General features: G+C 37.7%; 1 long non-coding RNA gene across 2 annotated transcripts in view; it reads right to left on the reverse strand.

Moving 5' to 3' along the window:
* The window catches only part of LOC121110210, a 56,006-nt gene extending 33,208 nt beyond the window's left edge, over positions 1-22,798 (reverse strand). For both annotated transcript variants that reach the window (XR_005858673.2, XR_005858672.2), the window contains exons 1-2: positions 22,440-22,798; positions 7,762-7,849 (exon numbers count right to left, since the gene is read on the reverse strand). This is a non-coding gene — a long non-coding RNA (uncharacterized LOC121110210). The remainder of the gene's footprint in view (positions 1-7,761; positions 7,850-22,439) is intronic.
* Between the last annotated feature and the right edge of the window lie 273 nt (positions 22,799-23,071).

Below are 23,071 nucleotides of genomic sequence, written 5' to 3' on the forward strand. Positions count from 1 at the left end.
GATTTGTAATTTAATGAACTTTTTCAGAGTGTCAGAAAGAAAAATAATGTATGCAGGCAAGACGGGAAAAAAAGATAATTCTGGTGTACTACATTAAGAGATTTAGAAATAATGCTTATGTCCCCAGTGTAAAGAAAAAAATGGAACTGTCTTGGCATGTGAGAAATAAAGGTCATCAGATTTATGTCTTGGTAATGTAATTATGGCTATATATGATTTAATTTAATGTCTGAAAAGGGAAATAAAACAGCTAAATGTTGAATATAGGATAGAAGATGAAAAACTACTATGAAAATGTAACTTATTGTTTTATACTTCCAGAAAAAAATACTGGAGGAAATCCATAAAATCACTGAAAGCCAATTTTACCTGAATACTGTAACTATATCTAGGAGATCAGTTGAAGTGACAGCTTTTCATGAAGAACTGTTGTAGAGTTTGCAATCAAATACTGAACCGCAACAAATGCTTTAGTAAGAAATGCAGAAATTTTGAAATAGTAGGAATGAGACAACAATGAGTTAAGACTAGTGTTCTGCAAATTCTGATATCAATTATGATTACCAATGCACACATTTTCTTGTATGGGTAACTTGATCAAAAATACATCAGAACTATATCTATAATCATACATCTATCTGAAGGGTGCTCTCAAAAGATATTTTAAAAAAAAATGAATTGCTTTTAAAATTTATTTTAAAAGATGAATAAGTTTTGGAGACCAACAAAAGTTCTATTCAGCAGAAAAGTAATTTATACACCCTCTACTTAATAACCTCTTATATGCTTTAATAATTTAAAGTACTTATCAATGGGAATGTCTTCTGTGTATACTTCAATTATTGCTTTTAGTATATTTTCTCTCTTCTTTCATGTAGCGTGCCACATGTACTCAATATGTCTCCAGTGCCTATTATCACTGTTCCTTTTGTATAATAAACTTCTTATCTGTGAGAGTATGACCTTGACACTGTGAAAAAAAACTCTTTTAAAGAATAGCTCAATTAAAATCTAATACCTCTGTTTAGGATTTGATTTCATTACTATTCATAAGACTGTGCAACACTATTTGAGCCATGAGTTCTCATGCAACTTGAATACTCATTTCAAAAGGAATCATTACAAAAATCATTTTTATTCTTCTCTCTGCCCTATTGATTTTCACTCACCATGGAGCTCTCTTTGTTGCCATTCGAAAGGCTTCTGTTGAATGTTCACGCTATCATTGTGATAATAATTGTTTATCAGGGTCTTTTGGAACAGATAAATTTTAAAGCAAGTTAGGTAGAAGTGCGAACTTGCCCTAATATCTGCAGTTTGCACAGACAACATTAAATGCATGTAACCTATAGGACTATCACTTAGGAGCATGAAGTGTCATTTCCACTACTGATTGTCTTTGGATGAGCCACTTAGCCTGAATGGTTTTTTTGCCCATCTGTAAATATAAATAACAATTGTCTACCACTGCAGAGAGTTATGGTTTTCAGTCAACTAATTTTGCAAACTGTTAAAGGAGCAAATGTAAAGCCTTAAACACATGAAGTGAAAAATGACGTTTAACTGATGTCTACACCAATGCATGCAGCATGGGCAACAAGCAAGAGGAGTTGGAAGCGATTGTGCATCAGGCTTACTATGATCTAGTTGCTATTACTGAAACGTGGTGGGACCACTCCCATGACTGGAGTGCTGTGATGGATGGCTACAAGCTCTTCAGAAGGATAGACCAGGAAGGAAAGGTAGTGGTGTGGCCCTTTATATTAAAGACTGTTTAGATGTTGAAGACCTTAGGGTTGGGAATGATAAAATTGAGTGTCTATGGGTAAGGATCAGGGGGAAGGCCTGTAGGGGCAACATCTTGGTGGGGATCTGTTATAGACCGCCTAATCAGGATAAAGAGATGGACGAGGCATTCTATGAGCAGCTTGCAGAAGTCGCGCGATTGCCAGTACTCATTTTCGTGGGAGACTTCAACTTCCCTGATATATGTTGGAAATATAATACAGCGCAGAGGAAGAAGTCGAAGAGGTTTCTAGAGTGCATGGAAGATAGCTTACGCAGCTTACGCAGCTGGTGCGAGAGCTTACCAGGGTGGTGCCCTGATAAACCTGCTCTTCACTAACAGTGAAGGGAGATGTGAAGGGTGGTGACTGTCTTGGGCAGAGCAACCATGCAATTGTAGAATTCTCTATTCTTGGAGATGTCAGAAGGGTGACTAGCAAAACTGCTATCTTGAACTTCCAGAGGACGGACTTTGACCTGTTCAGGATGCTTGTAGCATGGGTCACCTGGGAGTTGCTCCTTAAGCGTAAAGGGGTCCAGGAAGCCTGGACGCTCCTCAAGATGGAAATCTTAAAGGCACAAGAACAGGCTGTCTCTGAATGCCGTAAGGCAAGCTGTAGGGGAAGAAGACCAGTGTGGATGAACTGTGAACTACTGAGACTCTGGAAGAAGAAGAGAGTCTATGTCCTCTGGAAGAAGGGACAGGCTACTCAGGGAGATTACAAGGAAGTTGCTAAGGTATGAAGGGAGGAAGTTAGGAAGGCAAAAGCCCAACTTGAACTCAGATTGGCCACTGCTGCAAAAGAGAATAAGAAATCCTTTTACAAATATATCAGTGGTAAGAGAAGATCCAAGGAGAATTTCTATCCTTTACTTGATGCAGTGGGGACTGTGACCACTGAGGATAAGGAGAAGGCTGAGGTCCTCAATGCCTTCTTTACATCTGCCTTTAATAGTCAGATCAGTTATCTTCAGGGCACTTTACACCCTGATCTGGAAGTCTGGGATGCTACACAGAATACACCCCCAGTGATTCAGGATGGAGACAGTTAGAGAGCTCCTCCTCCATCTGAACTGCTACAAGTTCATTGGGACCAGATGGGCTCCACCATCGGGTGCTGAGGAACTGGAGGCTTGTAATGTGACTAACAATCTACAAGAAGGGCGGTAAGGAGAACCTGGGGAACTACAGGCCTGTCAGCCTGACCTCGGTACCAGGGAAAGTTATGGAGCAAATCATCTTGGGTGAGATCACATGGCACATGTGTGGCATCCAGAGGATCAGGCCCAGCTAGTACAGGTTCATGAAAGGCAGGTCGTGCTTGACTAACCTCATCTCTTTCTATGACTGGGTGACCAGACTGGTAGATGAGGGAAAAGCTGTCAGTGTAGTCTACCTAGACTTCAGCAAAGCCTTTGACACGGTCTCTCACAGTATTCTCCTGGGGAAACTGGCTGCCTGTGGCCTGGATAGGTATACCCTTCCTTGGGTAAGGAACTGGCTAGAGGGCCGTGCCCAGTGGGTAATGGTTAATGGAGTTAAGTCCAGCTGGTGACCCATTTCAAGTGGTGTCCCCCAGAGGTCAGTACTGGGGCCCAACTTGTTTAATACCCTTATTGATGACCTAGATGAAGGGATTGAGAGTACCCTCAGTAAGTTTGCAGGTGACACCAAGTTGGGAGGTGGTGTTGATCTGCCTGAGGGTAGGGAGGCCCTTCAGAGGGATCTAGATAAGCTGGATCACTGGGCTGATGTGAACTGGATGAGGTTCAACAAGGCCAAGTGCTGGGTTCTGCGCTTTGGCCACAATGACCCCATGTAGTGCTATAGGCTTGGGGATGAGTGGCTGGGCAACTATGAAGAGGAAAGGGCCCGGGGGATGTTGGTTGGTGCTCGGATGAATATGAGCCAACAGTGTGCCCAGGTGGCCAAGAGGGCCACCAGCATCCTGGCCTGCATTTGAAATAGCGAGGCAACAAAACCGGTGAGGGGTGTGGAGCACAAGTCTTATGGGGAGTGGCTGAGGGAGCTGGGATTATTTAGTCTGGAGAAGAGGAGGCTCAGAGAAGACCTCATTGCATTCTACAACTTCCTGCAGGGAGGTTGTGATGATGAGGTGTTTGGACTCTTCTCCCAGGCAACAAACAGGACCCGAGGAAATGGCCTCAAGTTGTACCAGAGGAGATTCAGATTAGGCATAAGGAAAAAAAATTTCTCTCAGAGAGTGGTCAGGCACTGGAATGGCCTGCCCAGGGAGGTGGTGGAGTCACTGTCCCTGGTAGTGTTCAAGAGGCGTCTTGAAGAGGAGCTACAAGATATGGTTTAGTGGTGTGTGGTAGCAAGGGTAATGGGAGGACGGTTGAACTACGGTTGATCTTGTAGGTCCTTTCCAACCTTGTGTTTCTATGATTCTATGATTCTGCATTTGCCATCTGCGCTACTGGATTTGCATTGTTATGAACATTCACCATTTTGAAACAATCTCTTATTTGGTTTTAAATTTCTTTTAACTTCTTAATCAGTGAATATATTTTCTGTCATCTTCCTTTTTGATTTCAAAGTAGTAAGCTTTACCAAATTAAGAAAATCAGTTAATAAAACAAGGTCAGAGTTGAATTTACTGAAAGCTTCAAACATCATGAACCAAAAGTGAATAAAATTATCTGCAAATTGCATGCTGGGATGATAATGCAGAGAAGAAATGCACAGCAAATTGGATAAATTGCAACTTCAACAAAGATATTATACATAACGTGAAAATCTAGAATGAACAGGAAAGGAAAATTGATATGAAGGAAGAAAATTAACACACAAATCACAGAATCACAGGGGTTGGAAGGGACCTCAAGAGATCATTGAGTCCAACCCTCATCCTAAAGCAGGTACATTACAAAAGGTCACACATGTAGGTGTTCAGACAGGTCTTGAATATCTCCATAGAAGGAGGCTCCACAATCTCCTTGGCAACCTGTTCTAGTGCTCCATCACTCTGACCAGAAGAGAGTTCTTTTGCATGTTTATATGGATTTCCTATCTTGAAGTGAAAACATGACTGAGATAAGTAAAGATAAATGCAAGGCATCAAAAAGAAACAATAAAAGAGAAAGAATAAACACAACACCAAACATAAAATCATACCGCAGCTTTTAGTGAAAAGGAACATGTAGAACATAGGAAGATACAGAGAGACTGGTTAACAAAGACATATATAATACAAGTAAAAATGTAATAGAAATTTGTATGCTCAAGGCAGGACTGAACCTGAAGTTCAGTTTGTGAAAGAGATCAACGCCATCACTGAATGACAAAAAAATTTGGTGCACTAGGTTAATTGTAAATTTGTATCAATACTCCTTGTACAGAGGATATAAAAGCATGATTTAGGAAATGCTAATATGATAAATACTTAACAAGGGCAGTTGGGAGTAATTGAGGTTGATACTAACCTACTAACCAACCCTCAGTGTAACTAGCAGGTTACACAGGAAAGAATAATTAAAAACACTGAAATGTATTGAAAAGGAGAAAATGTAATGTAGAACATGACAGACTAACAGCATAGCTTTTGCTTGCTAAAATAATTGACTTTCTAGATGAAGAAAATTAAAAATATCTACTATATTTTCAGTGAAGCATAGGAAATTGATGCTGTTTAATAGACTACATGTTAAAATGAATTAGAGTAGTAAAAATTGAAATGTGGACTAGAAGCTGATTAAAGAAGAAAAGATAAGAGGTTGTTCAGGAATAGAAGTGATTTCTTTTTTTTTCCCCAAAAAAATACCAGTGTTGGAATGAAACCTAGCTGATGTCTACTTTAATGACCTTGCCAAAATAATTTGTTAATAAAATGAGTAAACATTGTTTAAAGTTATAAGTCGTACAAATAGTGAGAAATAGAACACGGAGAGCATACGGTGACCCAAAGGACTGAAGTAAGGTATGCTGTAAGACAATAATGCAAGGCACTACCTGGAATGTAGTGAGTTCTAGCAAGAATTGCCACAATGAACTCTGCGTTTCAGGCGGAGATGATACTGTTAGCTGAAAGTCTGATTACTATGAGCCACAAATCTGATGTAAGAGCAAACACTGCATGTGCATATTGTGAGGTATTAGTCAAGGCATATTGCTGGTGATAGGAAAGTGTTCAACAATAGCATGGCTAAGATGTCATCTGCATCTATCTGACTGTGACATTATTAAGAAATATGAATTTAGTTAAAAAATGTAAAGAAGAGCTGGAAGAATGACAAGGAGAGACAAAGCAAAATGGGACAGTACATTTTGTTTAGCAGATTAAAAACACAGAGGCTTCTGATTTTTGAATATAGTCATGAGATATGCTTACCTGAACAGTCTAAGGAAGTCCTCTGTACATTATTCCTTTGAACTGCACATGTTTAACTATGGTACATATAGCTACTTCTGGCATAATGCAAAACAGTTTTCACCTGTGCCTTTGGCATTGCAATTACTGAGTCCCTTCTCCTCCCTCTTACAGAAAAATCACTGAAAAAATAATAAATGGCATTATGTAAGAACTCAGATATTTGATGATCTCAGCAAGGCTTTGAGTTGGATAAGATTGTCCCACTTTGATTTCTTGTTCTCTATAAATTGTAATAGTGTTATTAATTGCAAAATTAACAAAAAATATTACATGTCTGTCAAATATTTTTTCTTAATTTGAAAAAATATTGGACTGAAATCCTCCTGTTAACTAATGCTTTGAATGCAACTAGAATTAATGTTGTCAGGTTATAACATCTGATTGATTGTTTCATTCTACCTATTCCTGAGATTTCGCTGGTCTTATTTCATTTTGGGCTCAGCAAGACTTCAAACAAAGTGAATAGTTCAGAATGATTTCTGAAAAAGGCAGGTCAATTAGCTGGTGACAGAGAAATCCAAATGGTGACAGAGCAAGACAGTCTTGCTGCAAAATACACTGAAATATTTATTAACAAATGGAAAGAATGGATTAGTTACTATTGGAATATTGAAGTTCCATATTCATATTGCGTATTAATTTTTATGCCATTTGGGGTTAATTAATATAAACCACTACTTATATATTACAGGATTAATTTTTTTTTCTCTCTCTCAAATTCTAAAGAATTTCTTCAACGTGGCGGGAGATTGTAATGAAGATGCTGGCAGTAGTAGTAGTTCCTCTAGGATAGTTCTAAATGAAAGTTACAATGCTTTAAATCCTGCAGTATTTTGTGTTCTGAACATCTTTAGAAACTAGAGATGATGTATCCGTTTCTGGATAAAAATATCACGAACAATGAAATAACTTTTTTTTTTTTCATTACAATTTCACATGTGCATTTCTTTTTGTTTTCTTTATATAATGATGAGGTAAATGTGTCCATTTGCAAAACCCTCAAATCTTTTCCCCCTTTATCTCTTTGCTAATCTATCTTCTTAACAATAATTACACAGTTTGTGTGACTGTATCTACCTGCCTCTTCCATTCCTTAATAAAGTTTAATCCTGCTGGTAAAGTTCTACAAGGAAGGTAAACATCTCAGACCTATGAAGTACCTACGTATCTAATTAAACATAGCAGCCAGCTATAGAAGAGAGATCTCTCACATTCTGCCACTCAGAAAAATGCTTCAGGATACTATTGTTTCTTCTTTGATAGTAAGCAGTCCCCTCAAAATACAGCCAATAGCAGTGCCCTCAATTCTGGAAAACCTTCATTCTAAATACATACATTCTTAAGCTTCAAAGTTAATGGCAACCGAGGTGCAAAAACTGTAGAATAACATTTTCTTTATTCTCACATTGCTAGTACTAGGAGTCTCCTTTTCTGACTGTGTTATCACTGTGTAATCTGATGAAGGAGAAATCCTAACACCTTTGTAAACTTTCCAGATTTTCAGTTTTTCTGAAAACTTCAGGTCAAGGTAAATGTATTTCAAGATGTTGCGCAATGCAAACCATGTTTTCATGTTCCTCACCTTTTGCCACAGGATTCTCCTCTTCCTACCATTCAGTGCCATCAGCTGGCTGTGCTATGGGGACTGCCTATATGAGACAGCAGCTGGTCTGTAAAGGTAAAACCAGAGAGTTAATGTAGAATAATGCTGAGACTCAAAAACTCTTGACATTGAACAAAGACAGTAATGCAGCTGTCGTTTGATGTAGTAAGAAATATACTAATGACAGACAGAAAAAAACTTTATAAAAAAAACTGGAGACAAAAAAGAATGTTGCAAGCAATTTTAGAATAAGAAATTGATTCTGAATATCATGGATGTTGTACGGGAAGACAGCATCCAGACAGAGAGGTCCAGCCAGGTGCAGTGAGAGCCCTGGGGATTTATCTGTGAGCTCACAGGAGATATCTTTTCCAAATATAGACATGTGTATCTGGCTAGAAATATTGACAGTGGTTATAGAAGGACATTTAGAGATTAGTCTACATAAACGAACTTTTTATAGGTGTATGGTGTATTGTTGATATTGATTCTGAATGTATAGTTCAGTGTTTGCCACTTCAATCCTGATCTGATTTAGACAACATGAATAGAGCAATTTTTCTATGTAACATGGGCATGGTGGTGATTATTCTTGATTAGTTTAGCTGTGTGTGCTAAATGTATGTAGCTGATCTTGACTGAAACACATATTCATTATGTTTTTAATCAGTTGAATACAAATGGAAAACTACCTTTCCAGAGTGAATAATTTCTTACTAATTATATCTTTACTTTGATATGCAGTATAGATAAAACAGTCCTCAAAGCCAAGTGTCAGTGCTGGAACTGTTACTCTTTAATATCTTTATCAGTGACATTGACAGTGGGATTGAGTGCACCCTCAGCAGGTTTGCTGACATCAAACTGTGGGGTGCAGTCAACATACCAGAGGGTTGGGATGCCATCCAGAGGGACCTAAACAGGGTAAATAGTGGGCCCAGGAGAACCTCATGAGGTTCAACAAATCCAAGTGCAAGGTATTGCACCTGAGTCAAGGCAAAATCCACTACCAATACTATCTGGAGGATGAAAGGATTGACCATAGCACTGTCGAAAAACTGAAGGTACTGGTGGATTGGAAGCTGGACATGAGCCAACAGTGTGTGCTCATAGACCAAAAAAATGACTGTATCCTGGGCTGCAATAAAAGAAGCATGGCCAGCAGGGTGAGGGAGGGGATTCTGACCCTCTACTCTGCACTGGTGAGGCCTCATCTGGTGTACTGTGTCCAGATGTGGAGTCCTCAGTACAGGAGAGACATGGACTTGTTGGAGCACATCCAGAGGAGGGCCATAAAAATAATCCAAGGGATGGAACACCTCTCCTGCAAGGACAGGCTGAGAGAGCTGGGGGTCTTCTGCCTGGACAAGAGAAAGCTCTGAAGTGACCTGATAGCCACCTTTCAGTACCTAAAGGGGAGCTACAGGAAAGAAGAGGACAGAATCTATCAGGGTCTGTTGTAACAGAAAAAGGCAAAATGGTTTCAACCTTAAAGAGGGTAGATTTAGGTTAGATATAAGGAAATGTCTTTTACAGTGAGGTTGATGTGGCACTGGAACAGGTTACGCAGAGATGTGGTTGATGTCCCATCCCTGGAGACTTTCAAGGCAAGGCTGGATCAGGCCCTGGGCACCTGATCTAGCTGTGGTGTCCCTGTTCAGTTGCATAGGAGTTGGACTAGATGACCTTTAAGGGTCCCTTCCAACTCTACGGACTCTATGATTCTATGAAAAGATTTTTAAATATATTTAATAGACCTAAGATTGAACCAAGTAATTATTTATTGACTATAAATCCAAAGATGCTGAAATCAGCCATAATAATTGCTGAATAATCCTACATAATAACCCTCATAATCCTACACAGCAATCAAGAATCAATGGCATTGCTTTTAATATTTGTTTTTCTCTTTTCATTGCAGGCAAATAATGAATGTATTTTCACTCTTTTCACTGTCCACTTAGAGTTTGAAAAAAGAAATCCATCCCCAGTTTAGTGCACCTTGATCTGTGCCAGAAATGTAGAAAAGTTATTTATAGCTGGACAGTACTTATTTGCAGCCTTGCAAGCCTTTCATGAGTTGTTAATGCAATATTTAAAACACCATTTATAACGCCATATGCATTACGCTAATCAGATTGTATTATTTGATGTAGCCCATTCTACAGTCCATACAGAGAGATGGATGCATCTAGAAGACATCTAAAATGCTGCAGCCATATTCCCATTAAGGAAAGGTATGGTCTGGCCCACTGTTTTGAGGTAGTCAGGAAATTTTGGCTGGCTGACTTCAGAGCTGCGTGTAGCAGTATCATGAATTTCAGAAACATTACTGCAAAATGTGATGGACGTGGTTTGTTCCTGAATTTATGTCAGATTTTGCTGTGCACTGTTGAACACAAAAAAACACACAAAAAAGAGGCAGGTAAAAAGAAGTAGCAAAAAAGTAGTAAGACATACAAGACAACACAATTGGAATGGCGTGAATTCTTGTAGCAATGTACGTGGAGAACATTTCTGACTGCCTGATCTCAGACAAGTTCTTTATGTTCAGATCAACCACTAAGAAAATTTACATTTCTGGAGTTCTGAGTTTCAGGAATATGCACAGTGATTGTGGATACCCCACTACTATTCTGAAAAGGGGCACTGTTTCCAAGAGATCGGGCAGAGGATCAAAATAGAAATGTTGATCTCTTTGCTTTTGCAAGGATTTGTTTATATTCCAAACTGATAGAAAGTATCACCTGCCTTCTTACTTCCAGTTCTCCAGCAAATATTTAAGAAATAACTATAATGGTAGAGCATATGTAGCTGCTGCTGGGACAGAATGGCCTAGAAACTTAAGTTTGGCACAAAGGGAGAAACCTAAGAGCCTTAGATACAAGATCATCTGGGGGATCAGTTGCAGCTAAACAAGGGAGCCACTTAAAACAGGTGACCAATGATTATTGGGAAATAGGTGTATTTAACAATGACTGATGAGATAAATGAAAAAGCAAGAAGCAGTGTTATTCCTTAACATTATTTGAGATTTTAACATGGTCTTGCATGATGACAACAGTAGTAGGAGTATAGCCAAGAAGTCAAGGGATTATTCCCCTCTACCTGGCACTCAGAACATCATGTTTGTAATACTGTGTCCAGCACAAGACTTTCAAGGGCAAGCAAGACTCTGCACAACTGAGTGAAAAACGACATACAAATAATAGTATAATGCAATAACAGTGTTAGATCTGCCTCTGTGACTGATGAGGTGATGTTATGGGAAGCTTGAGCAGAGAAATAGGGTTATCCAGATCTTGAACTGGATGCAGCTCTTGACATGTAATTGCAGTTCCCAAGTCACAGATACGTAATTTGGGATGATGCTGGGGTTGGATGTGCAGTTTATTCCAGATAGGTGGAACCAAGATGTTATCAGTATCTATTAGTGTATAAATTTATTATATAAATTTATCACTTTCCAGGCAATTTCCTTTTGAAAAAGCTAGACATCTGTCTATCAGAGACATATTCTGGAATGATCATGTCAAAACCATTTTTTCTTCTGAGGGATATGGTCTACATATAAATCACAATCCATATCTTTCATAGGAGCATTCCTTCATGAACATATTTTTACTTGCTAGCCATTGAAATGATAGTAACTGAGGCATTCTGGAAACATTTAATTCACTTAATGGTAATCACAGCAAGGAAATGATATTAAAGTGACTATAGACTGGCTTTATTCCCACTGACTGAAGTTCATCTTTTGAGTTTTCCTCTATAAAATCTGTTATTCCCTGAGCTCCAAATATATCCATTATATGCCAGATTAAAAACAGGTGTACTCAGAGGCTGAATGCTTTTATTGGGAGTGCAGGTGGAAGGTAAGACTGATGAATAATGTAAGAAAACATGATGCATCTCTTCACTGTGACTTTACTTAATCACTCCCAAACAGGGTAAGAAATGGATTAGATTTGTTGTTCTAATTGCTGCTCACTTCCTCTCCCTGAGCAAAGCTATTTTAGTGTTTGCTAAGAAACACTGAGTTATGGTTGATATTTCTTATGAGAAATCAATATGACTGTAATAAGGAAAAATACCATACCTTTATCTGCAGATGTAGAAAAGCCCCATTGAACAAGTCTAGGAATGCTCAGGTTTTACAGTTTTCCAGCAATATTTTTAAAAACAAAATAATCTAAAACATTGCTTTTGCAGCTTTCCCCTTCCACGGGGAAAAGAAAAATCTAAAACCCAGAACTGAAAATTTTGATTCAAGAGATACGAACACACAGAGCAAAAATAAATCTTTCAGACTAATGCCCACTTATGGGAAAAGGCATTTCAAATCCTCAAAAATCTTTTTAATGAATAATTTCTGCCTCACTCTTGTGATTAAATGTTTGGTTATTTTTAGTGCATTAAAGTGTATTTGAGAGACTTCAACTCCTTGCTTATATCTAATTTATATCAATTTTAGTATACATATCTAGGGTAGTCATGTTGATGGATTTGACTTTGATTTGATTTTTAAGAGTTTTCTCATTTATTTTTGTTTTAACCCAGAATAAAATATTAAGTTGTACAGTAAACACAAAGTCACAGAGTCACAGCATGGCCAAGATTGGAAGGGCCCTCTGGAGGTCATCTGGTCTAAATCCCAGGATAAGCAGGGCTACCCAGAGCAGATTGCTTGAGGCTCTGAACTGAGAGGAACCGTTGATTCTGTTGAGGGCTGCAGGCAGCTGCAGCTCCTCACAAGGAATGGAGAAGCAGCACTGAGCTCTGCTCTCTGGTGACAGCAGCAGGGCCTTAGGGAAGGGCAAGGAGCTGTGTCAGGGGAGGGGGAAGGTGGGGGCTAGGGAAAGGTTCTTCACCAGATGGTGGTGAGCATGGAACAGGTTCTCCTAGGGCAGTGATTGTGGCCTCAAGTTGACAGAGTTCAAGAAGCATTTGGACAACACACTGAGTTTGAATATTGGATGGTCCTGTGTGTAGCCAGGAATTGGACTTGATAATCCAAGTGGGTCCCTTCCAAATCAGAATACTATATGATTCTGTGACTGTGTCCAGGTGGCTTTTGAAGACCGCAAAGGAGGAGAAAACCACAACTTCTTTGGACAGCCTATGGCAATGCTCCATCACCTTCACAGCACAGAAGTGCTTCCTGATGTTGAGATGGAGCCATCTGTGTTCCAGTCTTGTCCTTATAATTACCTCATGCAGGCTTCAGAAGTGGATGTGGTGCTAAGCCTGATGCCATTTCATTGAAGTTCCTCTTATCAATTATTTATAAATTTAGTTAATGACTCAGGTTTAAATTACAGAGTCTGAGGTCTGTCTCTGTCAATATGTTTGTAACACAGCAAAATTGTTCTTCAACTACGAAACATGAAGTGAAGAGAGAGAAAAAATAAATAATCTTTATAACATTGCAAAACTTGTGGTGATTCTATCTAGATTGTGACACAGATGCCTCTAAAATCTGCATTAAAGTCTCTGGCAAGATGTGTCACAGCAGCGTAATCTCAGTGGTACAGAGGAGGAAAAAAAGCAAGCTGGTATTACCTAGTCATGGTAAAATTTTGATCCAGTGAAATAAATTTCATATAATAGTAGCATATATAAAAATCCTTATAAGATTTCTTGATGTAAGTTGTATAAACATCAACTGAAATAAGACATTGCCATTAAGCGTGGTTGTACTCTGGCATGTAATGAGAATCTGTGCACACAAGGAACCCCAGCATTGCCACAGATGAATAAGGTTAGCACATTGAGCTTGCAGGCCTTGTAATCGGTAATTGTTTTTTACGTAACTCTTGTACTAGTGAACCCAGGCAGCTAAGAGATACAGTGTGTGTATGGATGAGCTGAATGTATTTTGTTCAGTGGTCATGAAACAGTTCTGTATAGGAGCCATATGTATTTATTTCTGTTGGAACCCTACTTTAGGGCTCTAAGCAAGGGATAATTCTTTCTCACTTCCTTTCATGTCAAGGAGAGAATTCATTTGGAGCTGTTCAGAATGCTTGAAAGAAGAGGAATGAGCTAATATTAACAAGATTCTTCTCTTCTGCAGTGGAAATGAAGCTAGACACCATAGATAACCACTTGGTAGAAACCACTGAGGCACTCTAAATTGGGAGGTAATTTAAGGCTTTTCTATTAAGGAAATAATGCAGTAAGTAATTGCTTTAATTTTAAATCAAGAAATGAGCTTCTGACTGTTAAATGTGCAAAAGGAAAAAGAAATTAGTATTTTATTGGAAGAATTAGCAAAAGCATTACAAGAAAGAGCTTACTCCTTTTAAATAAATTAAGAAAACAACAACATTAAAAAAGATTGAAGCTCTGATAAATTAGATGCAGTATTTGTCTTTTTTTTCCCCCTAGTCCTATTTTGCTGTTGAAAGCAGTTAAATGGATGTGATACTTCTTTATATAAACCAAATTTTCAGACTTCAAAATTTGAAGTTGGAGATGTAAATCTGCATTTAAGCACCTGAACAGCATCTTCAGATAGCCCAGTTAGCATCCTTGAGAAAGCAGTCTGCTCCTATTAGATGTCTAAAAGCAGATATAGAAACCTACATTTAGAAAGGGAAAAAGTAGCAAGTGTTCCAACAAGGTCGACAAGAAAACAAGAATCCTCTGTAAGTGCAATATGTTACTGAGGAAAAGAAAGATCAAGAGAAGAGTTGTTCTGGTGCTTAACAAGGAGAAATAGCTACAGATAGGTGATGCAAAGAAAAGCCAAAACATTTACTGCATTTTTTTTTTTTTTGCTTCAGGCTTTACTGGCAATAACAGCGTTCATCAGGAAACTCATTACGTCACCATTCAACAATGGAGGGTAAGATCTTAGGCCAGAAGAGCAGTTACAAGAGCCAATTAGAGAGCAGCTAGATAAGTTAGATGCTTTGAACTGTCTGAATTTGATGAAATTCACTTCATGGTACTGACTCAAACAGTCTCAGGGTCAGTAACTTTGTGAACCCAGTAAGGACTAGAGAGGCTTCAGAAGCCTGGAAAAAGAAAATGTGTTGTCTATTTTTAATGGATGTAAGGGGTAACCTAGCAGCTGACCTTCAGTTCCTGTGAAAATACTGGAATAAATAATTGAACTGCTTGTATACAACTGGTACATGCTTATAAGGAGATGAGGAGCCAAGAACAAATCATGTTGTATCTATTCCATTTCCTTTTCTGAGAAGTTAAGAGCTTTTCTGAAAAGGAAAGAAAGAAAAGAAATCACGTGGCTAAACTTCAGTAGGACTCTCTTAAGCTGAGGAAATAAGTCACTGCTGGAAGGAGAGAATATCATACCAGGGGAGTAGCTATTAAGCTTCACTGCCAAGTTGGAAGGATGTTGTAAGTGGAATTTCACAGGGTCTGTCTTCAGTCTGCCACCACTCGATATTTCCCTTAATTATTTCAAAAGCATGAAGTGTATACTTATTTAATTACTAATCAGCACCAAGCTAGGAGGGGCTGCAATAAGGTTTGAGAAAGGACTAGAATACAAAATGATTTTGAGAAATCAGCAAAAAAGGTGAAGAAACACCACAATTTCGAGAGGTTCCAACAGGAGGGTGAAAATCATTCTAACAGTGGGTAACAAGAGCACAAATGCACCACAAAAAAAGCCAAGGTAGGGACCAAGGGTGACTGAGGAGCTGGCAGGTGAGAGCTCCACTGACTCTGGTGCAGTCCTGAAACATCTGAACAGAGTCAGATCAGGGCAATAACAGTCTTCACTGTCAGCTTGGTGAGCATCAGGTAAGAGCAAAATGTCTGAGGTCAGTTTGGGAAGTGAATAAGAATGAGCAGGGGACAGGGCCGGATGCAGATCTGCCTACACCAAGCTGGTAAGAACTGAGGTTTGATGCTTATGTGGGGCTCCTGAGCCAGTGGAACTAGGCCAGATGTGTTTGCACAGTTCTACTAATGCACTTAGGGTCTGGCCAAAAATCTAGATAACCTGACCTACTACAGACACTCAAATTGCTTTGTTTAGAAAAAGGAAATGTTAAAGTAAGGGTGACAGCTTGTCTGCAACTATCTAAGAAGCAAGTTTACTCTGTTTACTGTACACCGAGAAGCAGTGGGTTTAAATGGAAGTAAAGGAGAACTTGTTTAAATATGGAATAATCAATTTCTAACAATAAAACTAACTAATTTTGAAGACATTTTGCAGAGCATATAATCTCATTCATCTGTCAGGGCTGTTCTATGTACATTTGATTTTGGCTTGAGACAAGAAAATGGTCTAAATGACCTCTACGTCTCCTCTAATCTTATTTCCTCTGATTCAGTAAAAATGTTGATGAACATACTCAGTTGAATACAGATATACAAGTAATCAGTGGGATGATTTGTAGAATAAGGTACTAGAAGAAGGCTCTAACCCTTTAGTCCTAAATGATTTAAGTAAACAGAAATAGAATTTAGATTTTATGCTATAATTAGACTTCATCTAGAAGAGCTGCTATTTATTAAATTATAACATGTAATTATTGGTACTGAAATATCTAATTCTAGATGACACGTTTTGAAAATAAGCATTAGTGCTTTTCAGTGTTTTCTCTAAGAGCTTTTGAAATTACAAGTAACTCTAGTAAGGAAAGAAGACATCTTGTTTTGTCATGTGCAGTCAAACAGCATACAGATTGCAGATATGATTTTAAAGACAGCATGAAGACTGGTTCAAATAAAACTTGTGTAAATCATTTGTGGATCATTTTAATCTGGTTGTTTTGTCTACTCAGCTTTGCTTAACTGACTGAATTCAATACCTTTAAAATTTCTGCTCTCAATTTTATTTATTTATTTTTTTTTTAGTCTTACTTCATCTTAATGCAATTTAATTAAAAAACAACTAGTGATCCCTGTATCTCAATACAGAGACCATGGTGACAGTTGCTTTTTAAAATAAGGAGCAGCATAAAACATATACACAGTAAGTATAAAACAGTATCAGAGGGTGAAAGATCCTGATCAACCAAATTGCATTTGCTTATTTATTTATTTGTTGTCTAATTTGACCTATTATTATGGCAATATACAATTCCTCAGAGACGTTTATACTACATATTAGCCATGGTATTTAGCCAAGAGCATTTTTAACACATGGTCATGCTCCAGCTGAAACAAAACTGGAATAACATCATTCTCAATTAATTTTGTATTTCTAAATGTTGGGCATGAGAGCTAAACTGATTTTCAGTTAAGCTAATCTGTATTTCCTTTGGCCAGCCATGGGTGGACTTCAGCAGCTATCTGAATAATCCTCTAAATTCCATTAAATGTGCTACTAATTCTCTTACCTAAATATATGCATCTGGTACCATGGAAGATGCTCTAGACTGTCACTGCTGGTCTCCAGATGCCAGTCTAGGTGGCTTCAGGTCTCCTGTAATTCCTATATGTACTAATTTTGTCTGAGGTGTAATCAGTTTTCATAGAATCATAGAATCATAGACTGTCCTAAGTGGACAGTCTTATATATAAATTTTATATATTTTATAGTGTATCATTTTGGCCCAGACATAAAAACTGGGGGAAAGAGGAGGAAGAAAGTTATGGCATTTGTCATCCCAAGTACCCATACCATGAGATGAAGCCTTGTTTTCCTTGAAATGTCTAAATATCTTGCCTGTTGATGTGTAGTACTTAGTGAATTCTTTTTTTTTTTTTTTTTTTTTTCCTTTGTTCATACAGCTCAATCCATGAGATCTTTTCACTTTTACCTTTCCAATTCTCTTCCCTATCACTGGTGTGGGAAGGGGGTGGGAAGGGTGTGAATGAGGTGACTCTGTGGAATTTAAGATTCCTTACATGGGTTAAACCACTGCATTGCTGTATCTATGCACTTCATGTAGGTTTGAGCCCTAGATGGAGCAAGGTGTCTCCAATGGTAGCAGGCCTATATTCTGCCAGATAAATCAACTGCTATGTCAGTGCAATCTTAAGCACTTAGTTATCATTTGGATACGAACATCCATATAACTAAAATGAAAGAAATTTCTCTTGCTAGGAGATTGATTCAGTTGTTTAAATATAAACCTCTAGTGCTGTTTGCAAATCTCTATGGTGTCCAAGACATATGCATAGGCTGCTAAGAGGATTGCATTCACTTGGACTGACAGCTTGAATCTATCTTTACGCAGCAAACATATAAATTAGAGAATATACACTCATTTAGGAAAAAAAAAATGTTGGAAATAAATTAAGAATTCCAGGTTGAGATCACGTCACAGTAAACCCTGCACTCTATTTCATATAATACCACCTACCAGATAATCCCAGTTCAAGCAGACACACAATCCCAGTTTTCTTTCATGTTTTTATTTAAAGTCAAAATATATTTACTTTTTTCTGACTAATTTTTCTGTCCAGAGGAACCATGGAGGCACTGGAACAAGGCTCAGCAGACTAGAGAATACATACTGTTCTTGTAGATATGTTTTTTCCTTCCTCTGAATCAGTCTGCTGGTGATATATAATAAATATTGTACACAATATGATAATGTTGCAGGTAGAGATGTGATTATATCCCATTTAGTTGTGTTTATATATATACTCTTTTTAAACACTGATAATTATGCTTGTGACAGCATATATCATGAGCTGCTTTCTATCACTACCTGTTTACAGTGTGCTTGGACGGATTGAAAGGGACTTCAGACTCTCATGTTAGGTGTTGACTTTCATCTTCATTTTATTGGGATACTATTTGCTAATTAACACTTCCTCAGCTAGGCAGAGAAGGACCATTATCCCCCCCTAAATTTAGATCTCTGCAGATGCTTGCTTGTATGTTAATCACCTTGTGCTCCCTTTGTTAACAGGGAATGTCTCACACAGACAAGTTTCATCTGTCTTTTTTCAGATATCTGCTTTGAGAGGAAACAGATATTTTGCAGAAGTGCCTATTTCTTTTTCCCTTTAATAATGGCCAGAGAACAAACTCAGAAGCAGACAGCTGCATTTAACAGTGAATATAGTCCACAGTGACTGCCTTTAACCAGTTGGATGCAAATCAGAATAGATCTATTTACCCCAAAAGTGATTAAACACTGCCTTGTTCCATTTTGCATGAAAGTGGTCCGAGAGCACTTGTATAATCAAGAATGAAGTTTCAGCTTGGGAAGGACAGTAGCTTCTTGCACTTCTCCATCTAGGTTGTAAATGAACCTATATTATAAATGCAAACACGCTTAAATGATCTCTGTGTCACCTATGTTCATTGATCTCTGTGGGGTGGAAGAAGTATTTTAAAGACTTAGGTTGACAACCATGGTTAAAACAAACCCACTTACAGCTGCTTAGGCATATAGTTGTTCCACACACAGCAAGCCTTTCATGTGGAAATCATTTATGTTGTAACCCAAAAGACAGGTACACACATAACATACAGATTTCACAGAAGTATTGTTCAGACCTAAACTAAATCTGGGTTCAAAACTGCTCCTTTAGCCTTATAACTAGATATTCTTATCACGATGCTGCTATACTCGAAGTACCCTGACATGATGATTGTCCTGGCCACCCCTGTGAATTACTGTGGAAGGATCTATATCAACTTGAATTCTTTGTACTATTTATCTGTCTCGAAATAGTTTAGAATTACAGGAGGCAGAAGCACATGACTACATGGCAAGATGTGACAATTTGACCCTAGCACTTATTGCATTTTTTTCTTTCCAAGGAGCACCAAAATTATTGCACTGGTCTCATGTTCTGTGCGATAGAGTCAGCGAGACAAAAATAATTGCAGATCTTTGTATTTGGCATTTATCTAAAGTTTTTACCAAGAAATGACAGACTGTGCTAACACTTGTAATAAAGCGGCATTTATTTATTTATTTATTTATTTATTTATTTATTTATTTATTTATTTTCTGTCAGAAATTAAAGAGGAAAGAAGTTAAATGCACTGAGCATGAACATGACATTTTCAGTTTTGTTTAAAGTTTCTTTATAAAGCAGAACTCTGGAAGTGCTGTTTCAATGTTCCCTCATTTATAACCTTTTTTGTGACTCTGAAAAACCTTGTTCAAACAATCACCACAGAATATAAATGAAGTCTCCTCAACTCTGTTAATCCTGAAATGCCATTACTGTAGTTCAGAAACATGGACACGATCTCAGTGCTATTCATTAAAACATTAGCTAACAAGAGAAAATATGGAAGTTAAGTCAGAACTTTGGTTTAGAGAAAATATCACTAACTATACTACTGGCAGAAATTGAAATAGGTTCACTTATGCTTGGCATAAGAGGCAACTAGTAGTACAGGAACTCCCTGGAGACACCTACTGCAGCAGTGCCATGACTCCTCTCTGTGATAATCTACCATCATCCTTTGTGGATTTGAGGCAAGATGAACAGCTTTAGGTCACAGAGGAATTCTGCAGGTAGAGCTGAATCCACTTTGGTTGTGGACTGCCTTCGTCACAGCAGGAAGCCAATCCTTCCCCTTCCTACTCTATTAAGCAGGTAATTTAAAGTGGCATCCTACAGTACCTCAAGTTAATTGAAAGTGTTAAATGAAAAATGATTAACAGGGCCAATTCTTGATTTTGCATAATTTGCACAGGCTTATGGGATATGTTCTAATCATTTTCTTTCCCACTCTACATTTAGGTGTACATCTTTCTTATGTATTGCAAACACGTTTTATATGCTGAAAAGACTATATTTTGCTAGGTTTCATGCAGGAACAGAAATTCCTAAGATGTTTGTTGAACACTTTCAGTTATTTTGGAAATAATAATGAAGCAATAAGTGCAAGATTGCTGAAATTATTAAATTGCTATAATTCACAGACAGTGTCTAAAGCCATCAGTTCTGCTTGAAGCCCTGTAGTAAACTGTGTAAAGCATCTGAAAAATTGACCTTGATGTTTGGCAGCTAAAATACTTCAAACTGATAAACAAGCACAAAGAGATAAATATGCCACATAAACTATACCAGCAATACTGTGCTGTAAGAAGCTGCCTTTTTACTGGTGCAATCAGATCACCATTTCTTGCCTGAGTTAAGATGACATTGAGCTATAATTACTCAAAGTTAAATAACTAAAGAAATATTTTCAGTTTCATCAGGACTTCTGTGGATTTTGTCATTTAATTTGAAGCCTCAACAGAATGATCACAATTAAAAAGTTATTTCATCTTGAATATAACCTCAGTCCAAAATATGTTCCCTTTACACACAATGGAAAATAGCTGTGGAACAGGAAAGTTTCCTATGGGAAGATACTTTTAAAATACTGACACTGAATGGATTAAGTTCCAGCCTTTGAGCTACTAAATTTGATGAAGTGAATCTGAAAGTATTACAGATGACTGTGGCCTAGGTTGGAAAGTTGTTTGAAGAGACAAGTTGGTGTAATTAATGATCTCAGAGTTACTACCTTAATCCCCATGTAGGATGGTGAGGAAAAGCGAGGAAAATGCAAAGAATTTGTTCCTTTCCCTTCCACCCCAAAATCTTAAGGCTGTATGGATCCTCTAGGGCATTGGAAATGTATGCTGCACTGTGGTAGATGGGGATGGATGTGCTGCACGAACACTTTTTAATGGTACTACCTTACCATCTATTCTTTGTTTTTGTTTTTGTTCTTGTTTTAGTTTCTGTTGTTTTTTTTTTTTCCAGGGAAAAAGTAGTGATGACATTAGTCTTTACATATTTTTTTTGTTACGGAGGTATTTTTGGTTGCCTGTGGAGACTGGAATAATTATTAGCAATAATTATTTAATTAGCTATGGATATTCAGAAACAGAAATGATAATGATAGACCCTGCATCTTTACCCATGGGCAAGGCTGAATAAGATTCTGCAAAAAGGAAAGGAATACAGACTTCCCTGATTATTTAAGGTGTTTCAGAAGCTTTGAGGTCATCACAGTACTGTTTGACATTCATCTCTCATTTTATAAAACTTCCTCAGTGCATTTTTGGCACAATTGTAATATTTTAAAGCAATTTTCTACTGAAATCTTTCTAATCAGAATCTCTGGTGAGAATCCCGAATGGAAAAAGAAATCTCAGGCAGTATATTTTTAAAGCACACAGCCATTCGCAATCTGATTACCTTTTCATATTTTCATACAAAATGGATTAATGTGTCCCCATCTTTATTACATTTTCAACACTTGTCATTTGCGATTAAGCCAACAGTATGAAGATGTATTACACAGCAGCATAAATGGGCACATTAAAATAGGGTATATATGTGCCTGAGAAGTTAAAGGCAGCTAGATTTGTGTTACTTTTACATTAGATGCAATGTACCTAAAAATATTCTACATAACTTGAGAGTCAACAATCTGGGGGGAAATATAAATAAATAGATAGAAACTTACAAAAAGGGGGAGAGCGCAAGAGGAAAGTGTTAATTAAATCAATCATGATGCAGTGATAGAGTGCTATGAAGAAAGACTGATGCAATTTCTTATAGATAACAGCTCAAATCAGAAAATGTCACACAGTTGGAAGCACCTGCTCAAGAAACTCGGTTATGATGGTACAGGACTGATATGGAGGATCCTGGAGAAATCTTTGTGCCTCCCTCACCCTATCTCTCCTGTGAAAATACATCCCCCACTACTCACAACTTTACTTTTATGTACAGCATATGTTGTTTCTACTTACCCTGCTATAGAGTCCAGAGCAGTTGTTTCATCATCTCCATAGAGTAGCTTACTCCACTGCTACTGTTCCAGCTGCACTCCAGTTTCCCTTTGTTTTCTTTTACATTTAGTTTGTTTCTTAGTGGAGACCTGTACTCATTTTTCCAAAGATAGGCTTACTTTCAAATATGATATAAAGTTTGTCATTAGGAAACAGAAATAGTTGAGTAAGACTTTTATTTTTTTTCCTTGTAACAAATTCATCCACTTAAATTTCAGGGTTTGGAATCTAAAAAACTTTTGTTTGCTTTCTAACTTGTAACTACCTCCTCTCATACAAACTGAATACATCTAAACTCAGCTTGTTACCTTTATGCTTCTATCAAGGAAGTTGTAAAGAAGAGCAAACTAGTCCCATTAGTCTGTGTGAGACTTGCCATCTATTTCTGGGGGCAAGGTTTCTGCTCAAACATTAACTTTATAATATAGCTGTCAAGAAAGGGTGCAGCTGCCATCTGAAAAACAGCTCACTGACAGATCTACTAGAGCATCATTATAAAATAATTGTACATCACCTCAAGCAAAACTTCAGCTTGGAAAACTCTTAAAACATCTTTTTGCTGTCTTTGCTGTAGTCCGTTACAATAAGTACAG

Source organism: Gallus gallus, chromosome 3 (assembly GCF_016699485.2).
Source record: "Gallus gallus isolate bGalGal1 chromosome 3, bGalGal1.mat.broiler.GRCg7b, whole genome shotgun sequence".
NCBI classification, from domain to species: Eukaryota; Metazoa; Chordata; class Aves; order Galliformes; family Phasianidae; genus Gallus; species Gallus gallus.